The sequence below is a fragment of the Pristiophorus japonicus genome, unplaced genomic scaffold (genome assembly GCF_044704955.1).
Source record: "Pristiophorus japonicus isolate sPriJap1 unplaced genomic scaffold, sPriJap1.hap1 HAP1_SCAFFOLD_528, whole genome shotgun sequence".
In the NCBI taxonomy this organism is placed as follows: Eukaryota; Metazoa; Chordata; class Chondrichthyes; family Pristiophoridae; genus Pristiophorus; species Pristiophorus japonicus.
This window is the reverse complement of record NW_027254435.1, coordinates 72,239-83,102: the sequence shown is the minus strand read 5'-3', so window position 1 is coordinate 83,102 and position 10,864 is coordinate 72,239. Positions and strand designations below refer to the sequence as shown.

Below are 10,864 nucleotides of genomic sequence, written 5' to 3'. Positions count from 1 at the left end.
CAGGTGATGGACAAACCTCAGGAGACCAATTGATGTTGTTTAATTTTAATCTATGTTCTTCCTTCTGTAATGTGATTGTACGTTGCCTACATGCTGGTGAATATAATGCAATTGAAATGAAATGTAACTGTGCTGAAATGCAATTGTAGGGATTGAACCCCCTCCAAGCTGGGAGGGTGTAAACGTAAAAAGTTTGTACCTGTAAAGGGAAAAGTGTGCATCTGTGGTGATGTTGCATAAGTGTAATGCATATTTTTGGTAAAAGTTTAGTTAATTTACAGGGAAGGTTATTTCTTGGGAGCCAGGAACTTTGCTCACCTGTAAGATGATACCATAAATGACATGGTATCACAGGGGGGAATGTAGAATTTACCAATATCTCGCAAAGATGCCTGGTACCTTTCCCCTGCAGAGGAGAAGAATCCCTTTCTGGGCTTTTAAAATGAGTTTAAAGGGGCAGACGACGCCTGCAGGGGATAAAATGGAATGCATTCATCGAGACCCCCACCCCCCCCCCCCCACAGTGTTTGGACTCATAGGAAAGATAATTCAAAATGGACTTAAATTTCAGAAGCCTGAGATCCCCTAAACATCGATGGAAAGGAGCAGATCAATTTTAAGATTCTACAACATTTTGGCTGCAAAAAAGAGTTCCCGAGTACAGAAGGTGGGGCTAAACTCTGTGAAGCAAATTCATGTATTAAGGATCCCAGACTGTCTGGGGGGAACTATTCACCCCATAAGAGATAATCGAATTACCCAATCAAGCACAATGGAAATCATGAACAGGAAAACTGGACAATCCTAAAACAATGGAAAACCAGTGATAGCACATTCTCACACCCTAATCGAGTTACTGCCGAGACATTTGAAAATCAATGGACAGAACAGTTTAAACAGAGCCCAAGAGATTTGATGGGAGATAACAAAGCCTTTTTTGGGGGATATATCTATCCCCCAGTTTTACAAGGAAAAACTAACAGAACACAGACTGGAACTCGCACTGACTCGAACAAGGACATAGACTGGAACACAGACACAGACACAAGCAGCCTACTTCCTCTGCAGTGAAGAAATGGAACAGTGAAGGAAACAACCAGAATTCATCAAGAACTGACCGAGCACGAGGCCCACGAAACGGAAGGTTGTCAGCAACCAAATTGACAACCACTCTACAATCTACTTCTGAACGACCCAACGGGGGAGAAATTACCAAAAGGGACAACTAAAACTATTCCTAACCAAAGAAACTGGGTACTTACCCCATACATCCAAAACGCAACTTAGCGTATCAATGGACGCACCCCAACCGAAGACTCCGCAGTCCGAAGTCCTCTCCTCTGTCCGGGGTACGGCTCGCCTAGAAGGCCAAGTGCAGCGAACCCCGAAACCACGAATCACCGGCAACTGTCTAAAGGGATTGGTGAGCATAGCCCCTGAACCCTAAGAGCTATAACTTAGTTAGTTAGGGGAATTGGGAGGTGGGAGGCTGGGATAACTTGTGTAAATGTATCTGCATTCTCCTCTTTACTCCATTTAGAGTTTAAGCTGTATTCTTTTCCCCACGGGCTGTAATTTGACAATTTATTCAATGTGTTGTACCCCTCAGTGTGTATTGGTCTGTGTGTGTTATTAAAGATGTGTCTTTTACTTCTTTATAAACACAATAAAGCCATACCTTCTTCCTACCTTGAAACCGATTGTCTGTCCAAGTCTGTCACAGTCCCTTCATAATTCCAGTGTCGAGAACCAAGGGTCAGCGAGCGATTCGGAACCACTCATATAAGATCAGAAGGGAAAGCTGACCCCCGGAAAACCACCCCTTACACTGCCGGCCACAACTCCTTCATAACCGATCTTATTCCTCTCACTACTTCTTTACCCATGGATTCCTCATGAGGTTGTGGTGACCTGAAATTTCTAAAATCTTAATTTCAAACTAGAACTCTTAAACATTCTTATACTCATATCGTGCTATTATATACATCTGCCACCCATCTCCGACTGGCCAAGTTAATCCCTGTTCTTCTCCTTCCCTTATTCAGCCTCTGGTTTGCCTGTGTGGCCGGCGGTAAGGCGGTTTGTACCGCAGGACCCAGAGTGTTCTGACTGGAGGTGTGCCTGAGTCCCACATTATCAGGGGAATGGCCCCTCTGGGGCAACAACACACATCCCCTTTAGGTGTGGCTGCTGAGTTCATTTCATGAATTGAGGATTCTGCACAGCCGGGGGCTGTAGGCTGGGGACTCTCAGTTAGTGGCTGGTCCACCACGACCTCTCCTGTGAGTCCCTCACCGCGGAAGGCTGCCGGCTGGGGATCCCTGTCCGTAGACTGATCCCTGATCTTGGGTATTCTCTAACGGATGGCCAACCTCCCGGGGCTGACCCACTGAAACTGGGGCGCTGGTGACCACGGTGTCTCCGGGAAGCGAGCCGGGACAGCTTTGTCAGCAATCTGTTTTAACATCTTAAACAGATTCACTGTCAGGCTGCTAATAACATGGGCAATGAACTCAGCACTTTTGCTCGAGTGCTCAGGACAGAACTCGCCCCTGAGCATGTATGAGGAAAAAGCTCCAGAAAATATTCTCGGCCACGGAGCTTTCGCTTGTGAGGTGAACGTGTTAAGCGCGACACTGCGGAAACATCTCCACTTTCAGCACCATATCAGACAGAAATGTGAAGCGAGCAGGTGGACTGCAGAATCCCACTTTTAAGGAGTTGGTCGTGGTGTCAAACAAAGAGTTTCACGAAATGATTAAAAATAAGAAATGTCAAAGTCGAACATGCACCTCCAGAGGAGACTGCAATCTGAACACAGCACTTTCAACCACTCCGCCACCCTGAGTATTCAATGCTAGATGTGGCCACCTGCAGGTTGATTTTGAACTGTTGTGTCCTGTCACATGAATTAAATGAGGGCAGCAGGCGTATCTCTGCCTGACACCGGGGAAACAGTGAGACAGATCTTGGAGCAAGCGTCTGGTTATTGCCATACAGCAAAGAAAATATTTTCTGGAAGAACAATGTTGAAAATAATTGCAACCCCAACATGATTATAACACAGAACCTTTCGATTTGGAGTCAGGCGTGCTACCGTTGCCTGCCAAGGTCCACATATGAAGTCTGAGATGTTCGGCGATATGAAGGTTTCACAATACAAGGGGCTTTAAAATCCCCGCCCATTCCCACCAGGTATCAGAAGCAGCGCTCACCTGCCAGTCACCGTATGTTATTTTCTTAAACTTTTGTGTTGCTTTCACTGGAAAGCATCATTAATTAACCCCTCACCTTCTTTTGCACAATGAAAGAAATGCTGACTGAGGGAGAGTCGATACTTCAATCATTTGTCCTGTGCTTTGGGGAGCGGGCAGAGAAGTGGACCTGAGTCCATGATTGCATCGGCCATGATCGTATTAAATGTCGGAGCAGGCTCGAGGGGCGTATGGTCGACTACTGCTCCTATTTCTTATTTTCTTATGTTCTTATGCAAGTTGACCCATTTTGCTCACTGTATTTTAGGAGTCTGGTTCAAAATCTTCATTGCTGATGCCACCAGGAATCTGGGGCAGCTTTTGTCAAATTTAACAGCACCGGTTATTCCTACCATGCACAGAAAATATAATCAGCAGTGAAGATAAAATCCTACGGTGCTCATTTTCAGATTCAACGCCGTAGGATTTCAAATAAACTAAAATAATTTTACAGTGAAAAGATTTAGAAGTGTTACTTGTATTTATGTCTTTAATTAAACTTTGTGGCGTCTGACTCCCGTTCATGCCACTGCTGAATAAGAAAGGAGGGTTTGACGTTGACCAGACTGCACTGCCCCTGATATTTGTGAGCTCATCCTTTATATTCAGTGGTTTCTCGCCCTTTGATGGGCTGCAGTGTAGCGGATATCACGTTGGCCTCACACGCGAAAGGTTCCCGGTGAATCCGTTTTCTCTCACTCAAAGTTATCTATTTATTGAAGTGAAATAAAGAGCAATTAAGGAATAAGGGAGCCCTTTTGCCAGGAGAATAAATAGCAAATAAAAACAGCAAATTCTGGAAATCAGGCAGCATTTGCCAGGAGACGAAACTCGCCTCCGATTCTTCCCCTTTGGCAAGTTTAAACATAATGTTTCTGCCTGGGATCGAACCAGGAACCTTTTGCGTGTAAAGTAAACATGATAACCACTGCACTACAGAAACCTCTGACACAGCAACCCCAACAGAGGGGAGCTGACCAGTGAGCTCCCTCTGTGCTGATCGGGAATGTGTTGGCTCACCTGAAACAACTTCTGTCCCACACTGAAAGTTCTCAATCCTTCTCCTCCGCTGCCCTTTACAGAAATGTCATGGATCACCCAGCCACTGTGTTCACTTCCACATCCTCACAGTGGGGTCACAGAGGCTCCTACTGTCTCCCCGCGATCAGCGAACTCGCTCAATTTACAAAATTAAACCCGGAACACGTGCCCGGCAAAGGGCAGGAGAAGCCAGATAGTCTGTAAGCTCGGGCTATCACAGAAAGTATTGGTATGCATGGTGCTTACAGCAATTATTAATCGTCTCACAGACCTCAATTATTTTTAGGCGATGAATTGATCGAGTATCGTTACCAGGTTAGTGCACCGGATCTTAACCCTTCGACCACCAGGGAACAGTTATGATAGATGTAGATATATTTATATATATTTATATATGAACCTGAATATCAACGGCTAGCTACCTTGACCTCACGGCGAACAGCAGTGCATCTAACTTTGAGTGAAGTAAATTGTTCCACAATGAAACCCATTTCATCTTTTGTTCCCTTTTGAACACTCGAAACTGAGACAGGGGGAATAAATAGAGAAATAAAAGCACAGCGATAAAGACAAGAGGAAGAGAGAAGGGGAAAGATACTGCCCCCACCCAGAACTAATGCAGAAACCCCTCTGCTGCGCTCGGGGTGGCCACCCACAGCCTGGATACACTAACGGGAGAACACCAGCGGCAGGTCGGGGCCATAAAAGGAACGGCGAGCGGCCCTGGGAGCAGCTTGGAGGCCCCGGGAGACTTCTCCAGGGAGCAGCGCGAGCTGGTGCAGGAGGGCGGCGGCAGCAAAGAGTGATGTCATCAAGGTCCAGGTCAGTGATTGGAGCGTGGGCAGATACAACAGGAACGGCGAGATCGGGGCGAAGGAGCGGCGAGAGACTGTAGAGGGATGTAATCAGGGCCCAGGGGAGGCATGAGTTCGGGGCCAGGGGCCCAGGGGCAGCACGGGCCAGCCCACACTGCAATATGTGTGCACACTGGGTCCGTGCAGCAGAGCTGGTCTCCAGTCGTCTTATTTAACCCTTGCCACTGGACCAAGGCCTTGCTCTGTCAAGCCCGTGTGATGGCTGTCCACGCACAGGCATCTTCCACCCTTCAACATACAGTTCAGGACCTGGAATATTGCAACACCTGTGAACTCATACTTTTTTGGCGAGGAAGCAAGTCATCCTCGCTTTGAGGGACTGCCCATGATGATGATGAACTGGATTTGCTGCAGTCCACGGGCAGCAGGTGATGAAAGTGGGCGTGAGAGGGTGAGTGACAGGTGGGCACTGCTTCTGATGCTGTCTAACCCACGGTGGGAGCGGCCGGGGATTTTAAAGCCCTTTCATTGCACCAATGCAGCGTAAATGAAACTGTGTTTCAGGAACCTTCATGTTTCCAAACATGGACAATCTGCACTGTGTACCTCGTGGTGCAACGGTAGTGTGTCTGACTCCCGATCGGAAGGCTGTGTATTTAAATCATGTCAGGATCATTGTTCTTCAGGAGTTGCAAACTTCTTTGTTGTTTGGCAATAACCTGACACTTGCTCCAATGTTTGTCTCACTGTTTCCCCGGTGTCAGGCACAGATATGCCAGATGCCCTCATTTACTTCATGTGACAAGACACAAAAGTTCAAAATTTTAATAGACTTACATTCTGGATCGCCGAGCCGTCGAAGGTGCTGCGTTCAGTTTGCAGTCTGCTCTTAAAACGCGGTTTCAAATCCCTTTTCTTATTTTTAGTCATTAAGCAAAACTCATTTGCTTGGCTCCACGGCCAGCTCCTTAAAAGTGGGATTCAGCAGTTCACCTGCTTGCTTAACATTTCCGTCTGACCTGGTGCTGAAAGTGGAGATGTTTCCGCAGTGTCGCGGTTAACACGTTCGCCTCACACGCGAAAACTCACCGGGTGGGAATATTTTCTGGAACTTTCTCCTCATGCATGCTCAGGGCGAGATTGTTCTCCTGTGAAAGGTGATATGATCATAAACATGTAAGGATTAGGAGCTGGAGTAGGCCATTCGGCCCCTCGAGCCTGGTCGACCATTCAAGAAGATCCTGGCAGTTCTTCGACATCAAGTTTAAACATCTGGGGCGGAGCCAACAGGCGCCTGGCTGCAATCAGTGACAAAAACGTTTGCTTTAGCAGAAGCACAGCGAGCTCAGTTGATACAGCGTGAGATTTTTAATCTCAGGTTCTCGGGTTCGAACACCAAGTTTGTTGATTACTTTTTAACCACATTTTATGTTGCTTTCACGGGAATACATCGTTAATTAACCGATGATCTTCTTTTACACAAAATAAAGACATTCTAACTGAAGGAGATTCCATAATTGGATAATTTACCCATGCTCTGCAAGTTAACTCTTAAAACATAAACCATTTTACACACTGATTTCGGGGTCTGGTTCAAAATGTTCATTGCTGGTAACATCAACAGGAGACTGGGGAAACAGTGAGACTGACTTTAGAGCAAGGGTCTGGTTATTGTGAAACACCAAAGAAAATATACATTCTGGAAGAATAACATCGAAAGGAAAGGTGACCCCGACACCCAGAAAGAAGTGTTAAGACAGAAGATGAAATGCTGCATCCCTTTCTGCAAAAAATTCCTTTCACAAACATTTCTCTGACCGAAGCTGCACAAAACAAAAATGTTCCTTTCAAAGTCATTAAACTCCCGAATTTCCGCTTCACCGGAATCTCCTGAATCAGATGCCTCTAGTTTTGCCGACTCAATCCATGTCCCTTTGCAATGTTCTGCTTCCACCCACACTATGAAATGTGCCGCTAACTTATAGACTCATGGAATGGTTACAGCACGGAAGGCAATTCGGCCCATCGAGCCCGTGCCGACTCTCAGCGAGTCCCACTCCCCCGCTCTTTCCCCGTAGCCCTGCAATTGTTTTTCCTGCAGACACTGATCCAACTCCCGTTTGAAAGATAAGATTGAGTCTGCCTCCACCACCCTTTCAAGCCGTGCATTCCAGATCCTAACCACTCGCTGCTAAATGGTCATCTCCTGTTCCTATGTGTAAAGTCTGGGAAACACGAGATCAATTCCTGCCACACTCACAGCCTTCCTAAATATAGCACCGTCTTTCTATTCTCGTAAAACCAGCTCCTGAAGTGTAGGCCAGCTGTGTAGGTGAAAGCTCTGGTTATGTTCCTAACATCACTTCAATTGCAGTGTTTCCGTAGTGTAGTGGTTGTCACATTTTCTTCACTCGCGAATGATCTTTGGTTCGAAACTGGGCGTAAACATTTTGAAAACTCGTTTAATAAAATATTAGAAAAAATGGATTTATTCATATTAGTGTTTCAATATTAACAAAGCACAATGTCCCACAGCCTTGTTAAATTTTCTGATATCTATGTTCAGTTCTGGATACACTCAAACTAGACACTTGAACTGAATGCTCATAAAAGTATTGGAGTGGGAACTCACTGGATAACAGCACAGCTGGCAATGTTTGCGGAATATATTCGTGACACCAAAGCACACAATGACAACCTGGAACTGTGCGGCACAGTATCCTCGGGAAAAACAGTTGAAGTCCCTGAGAGGGCTTAAACCACCAACTTTTTGGTTAACAACCGAACACGCTAAACCATTGCGCCACAGAGACTGACGCAAATGTACACTGCAAGACATCCCAATCCAGGGTGTCCATCAGTTAAAGCTTCAGATTGCTCCGACCAGTTGGAACTTGTCCACTCTCAGTTGCACTTTTCCCAAATAAAGGGTGGGACATTCATTGTGGATGCGTGGAAGCAGTCTGGTCCCGCACACTGCAGACACTTCCATGTCACCGCCAACCAGATCTCCCACAACCAGTGTGATCTACCTTCCAGCCTTCCGGTGCCTTGTCTGTGATGAAGTATTCTGATTGTCCCGAAGCCAGTATTAGGTTTTAATTCCTTTTCAGCACCTGACTGCGGATATTCCTGTGATTAAACAGGAACTGAATGCTTGCAGGGACAGTTGGATTCACCATTTCTCTGCTTGGTGAAATTTCAAAGATTGAAAGTGACGCACATCAACCCCAAACCTCGTCACCTACTCACTAACCGCTACACGCTGCTCCCGTGAGATGGAAGCCCAGTTGCTGTTTCAAGCTTGAATGCAGGTACAAGCAGAACTCATTCAAAGAAAGCCCAAGTCCCTGAGGCACCTGATTATTTGCACCGAACTCCTTCGCAAAGAGTTGAGGTTTGTGTGGGGTGATTTGGGCACATCTTTCCCCACACTACAACACTGCAAACATAACTCAACGGCTGTAAAGCACTTTGGGACGACATGAGTTCCTGAAAGCACTGCAGAAATGCAAGGCCTTCTTTGCAAAATTTCTATGCAATTTCAAAACTCGCCGGGACAATAATGGACTCGTCCAGGATTGGAACCCAAGACTTCTCGCAAATATCATTTAACTTCGACTCAGCTAAAGTCACGCTTTTCGATCAACAAACCAGCTGCTTGACAATCATAATGGTAATGTATAGCCATTATAAAAGCAAGTTTTTGTGTGTGGCTACTCTTGATTAGAGAAGCACATGAGACCGAATCAGTGACTTGGCTTTTTCGACCTGTCTTCTAAAGCGCCGCACGGTCCCACTCCGACAGTCAATGAACTGTTGGGACATTAGTGTATCCAGGCTGCGGGTGGCCACCCCGAGCGCAGCAGAGGGATTCTGCATTCGTTCTGTGTGGGGACAGTATTTTCCCTTCTCTCTTCCTCTTGTCTGTATCCCTGTGCTTTTATTTCTCTATTTATTCCCCCTGTCTCAGTTCCTAGTGTTTAAAAGATGAAATGGGTGTCACTGTGGAAGAATTTCTCACTCAAAGTTAGATTCACTACAGTTGTGCCATGAGGTCGAGACAGCTAGCTGTTGATATTCAGGTTCATATATAAATAGATATTTTTATATTGATACAAATTATCGAAGCTGTTCCCTAGTTGAGTGGTTAAGATCCCGAGCATTAACCCTTTCCATTCTCAATCAAATCATCGCAGAAACATAATTGAGGTGTGTGAGAGGATTAATGATTGCTGTAATCGCCGTTAATAACCCCACTACTATCTGTTACAGAATGAGCTTACACACTCTCCCGCTTCTCCTGCCCTTTGCTGGACACGTGTCCCGGGTTTAATTTTGTAAATTGAGCGAGTTCGCTGATCGCGGGGAGACGGTAGGAGTCTCTGTGGCCCCACTGTGAGGATGTGGAAGTGAACACGTGACATTTCTGTAAAGGGCAGCGGAGGAGAAGTATTGAGAACTTTCAGTGTGGGACAGAAGTTTTTTAAGGTGAGCCAAAACATTCCTGATCCTCCTCTCTTCTTCGGTAATCCCCGGAGTCGAGAATGACTTGCTTCCACATTAAAAATCCGTGGTGATCAGCACAGAGGGAGCTCACTGGTCAGCTCCCCTCTGTTGTGCTCGCTGTGCCAGAGGTTTCCGTAGTGTAGCGGTTATCACGTTTGCTTTCCACGTGAAAAGTCACCGGTTTGATCCCGAGCGGGAACATTATGTTTAAATTTCCTATCGGGGAACAATCGGAGGCGAGTCTCGTCTCCTGGCAAATGCGAACTGACCTGCTGAGATTTCCAGCATTTGCTGTTTTTATTTTCTATTTATTCTCTTAGCAAAAGGACTCCCTTATTCCTTAATTGCTCTTTATTTCACCAATAAATAGATAACCTTTAGCGAGAGAAAATTGATCCACCAGGGAACTTTGGCGTGTCGGAATAACCGGTGCTGTTAAATTTGACAAAAGTTGCACCAGATTCCTGGTGTCGCCAGCGATGAGGATTTTGAACCAGACTCCTAAACCACAGTGTGCAAAAAGGGATATGGTTTAACAGTTAACATGCAAAGCACAGAACAAATGATTGAAGTATGGACTGTCCCTCAGTCAGCATTTCTTTCATTCTACAAAAGAAGATGACGGATTAATTAATGATGCTTTCCCTTGAAAACAACACAAAAGTTAAACAAAAAACATACGGTGACTGGCAGGTGAGCGCTTCTTCTGATACCTGGTGGGAATGGGCAGGGATTTTAAAACCCCTTGTGTTGCGGAATTCTTCATATAGACGAACATCTCAATCTCCCTGTGTAGACCTTGTGGCGCAACGGCAGCGCGTCTGACTCCCCATCAGAAGGTTGTGTGTTCAAATCACGTCGAGGTTACTGCTCTTTTGGGTAATCCCGGAATTAATATTTTCTTTGCTGTTTGGCAATAACCAGACCCTTGCTCCAAGGTCTGTCTCACTGTTTCCCCGGTGTCAGTCAGAGAAACACCTGTTGCCCTCATTTATTTCTTGTGACAAGACACAAAAGTTCAAAATCAACCTGCAGGTGGCCACACACAGCACTGGATAGTCAGGACAGCTGAGCGGTCGAAGCTGTTGTGTTCAGTCTGCTCTGAAAGTGTGGGTTTGAATCCCACTTCTAGCACCTTTTATTTTTAGTCATTAAGCAAAACTCATTTGCTTGGCACAACGATCAGCTCCAAAAAAGTGGGATTCTGCAGTTCACCTGCTCGCTCAGCATCTCCGTCTGACCTGG

At 45.9% G+C, this 10,864-nt stretch overlaps 2 non-coding genes across 2 annotated transcripts; one reads left to right on the top strand and one right to left on the bottom strand.

Annotated features, from left to right (window-relative positions):
* Window positions 1-4,124: 4,124 nt before the first annotated feature.
* Window positions 4,125-4,197, bottom strand: trnav-uac (transfer RNA valine (anticodon UAC)). Its single transcript has one exon. It is a non-coding gene; the product is annotated as a tRNA-Val (tRNA).
* A 6,217-nt stretch (window positions 4,198-10,414) lies between these two features.
* trnag-ccc (transfer RNA glycine (anticodon CCC)) lies at window positions 10,415-10,486 on the top strand. Its single transcript has one exon. It is a non-coding gene; the product is annotated as a tRNA-Gly (tRNA).
* The last annotated feature ends 378 nt before the right edge of the window (window positions 10,487-10,864 follow it).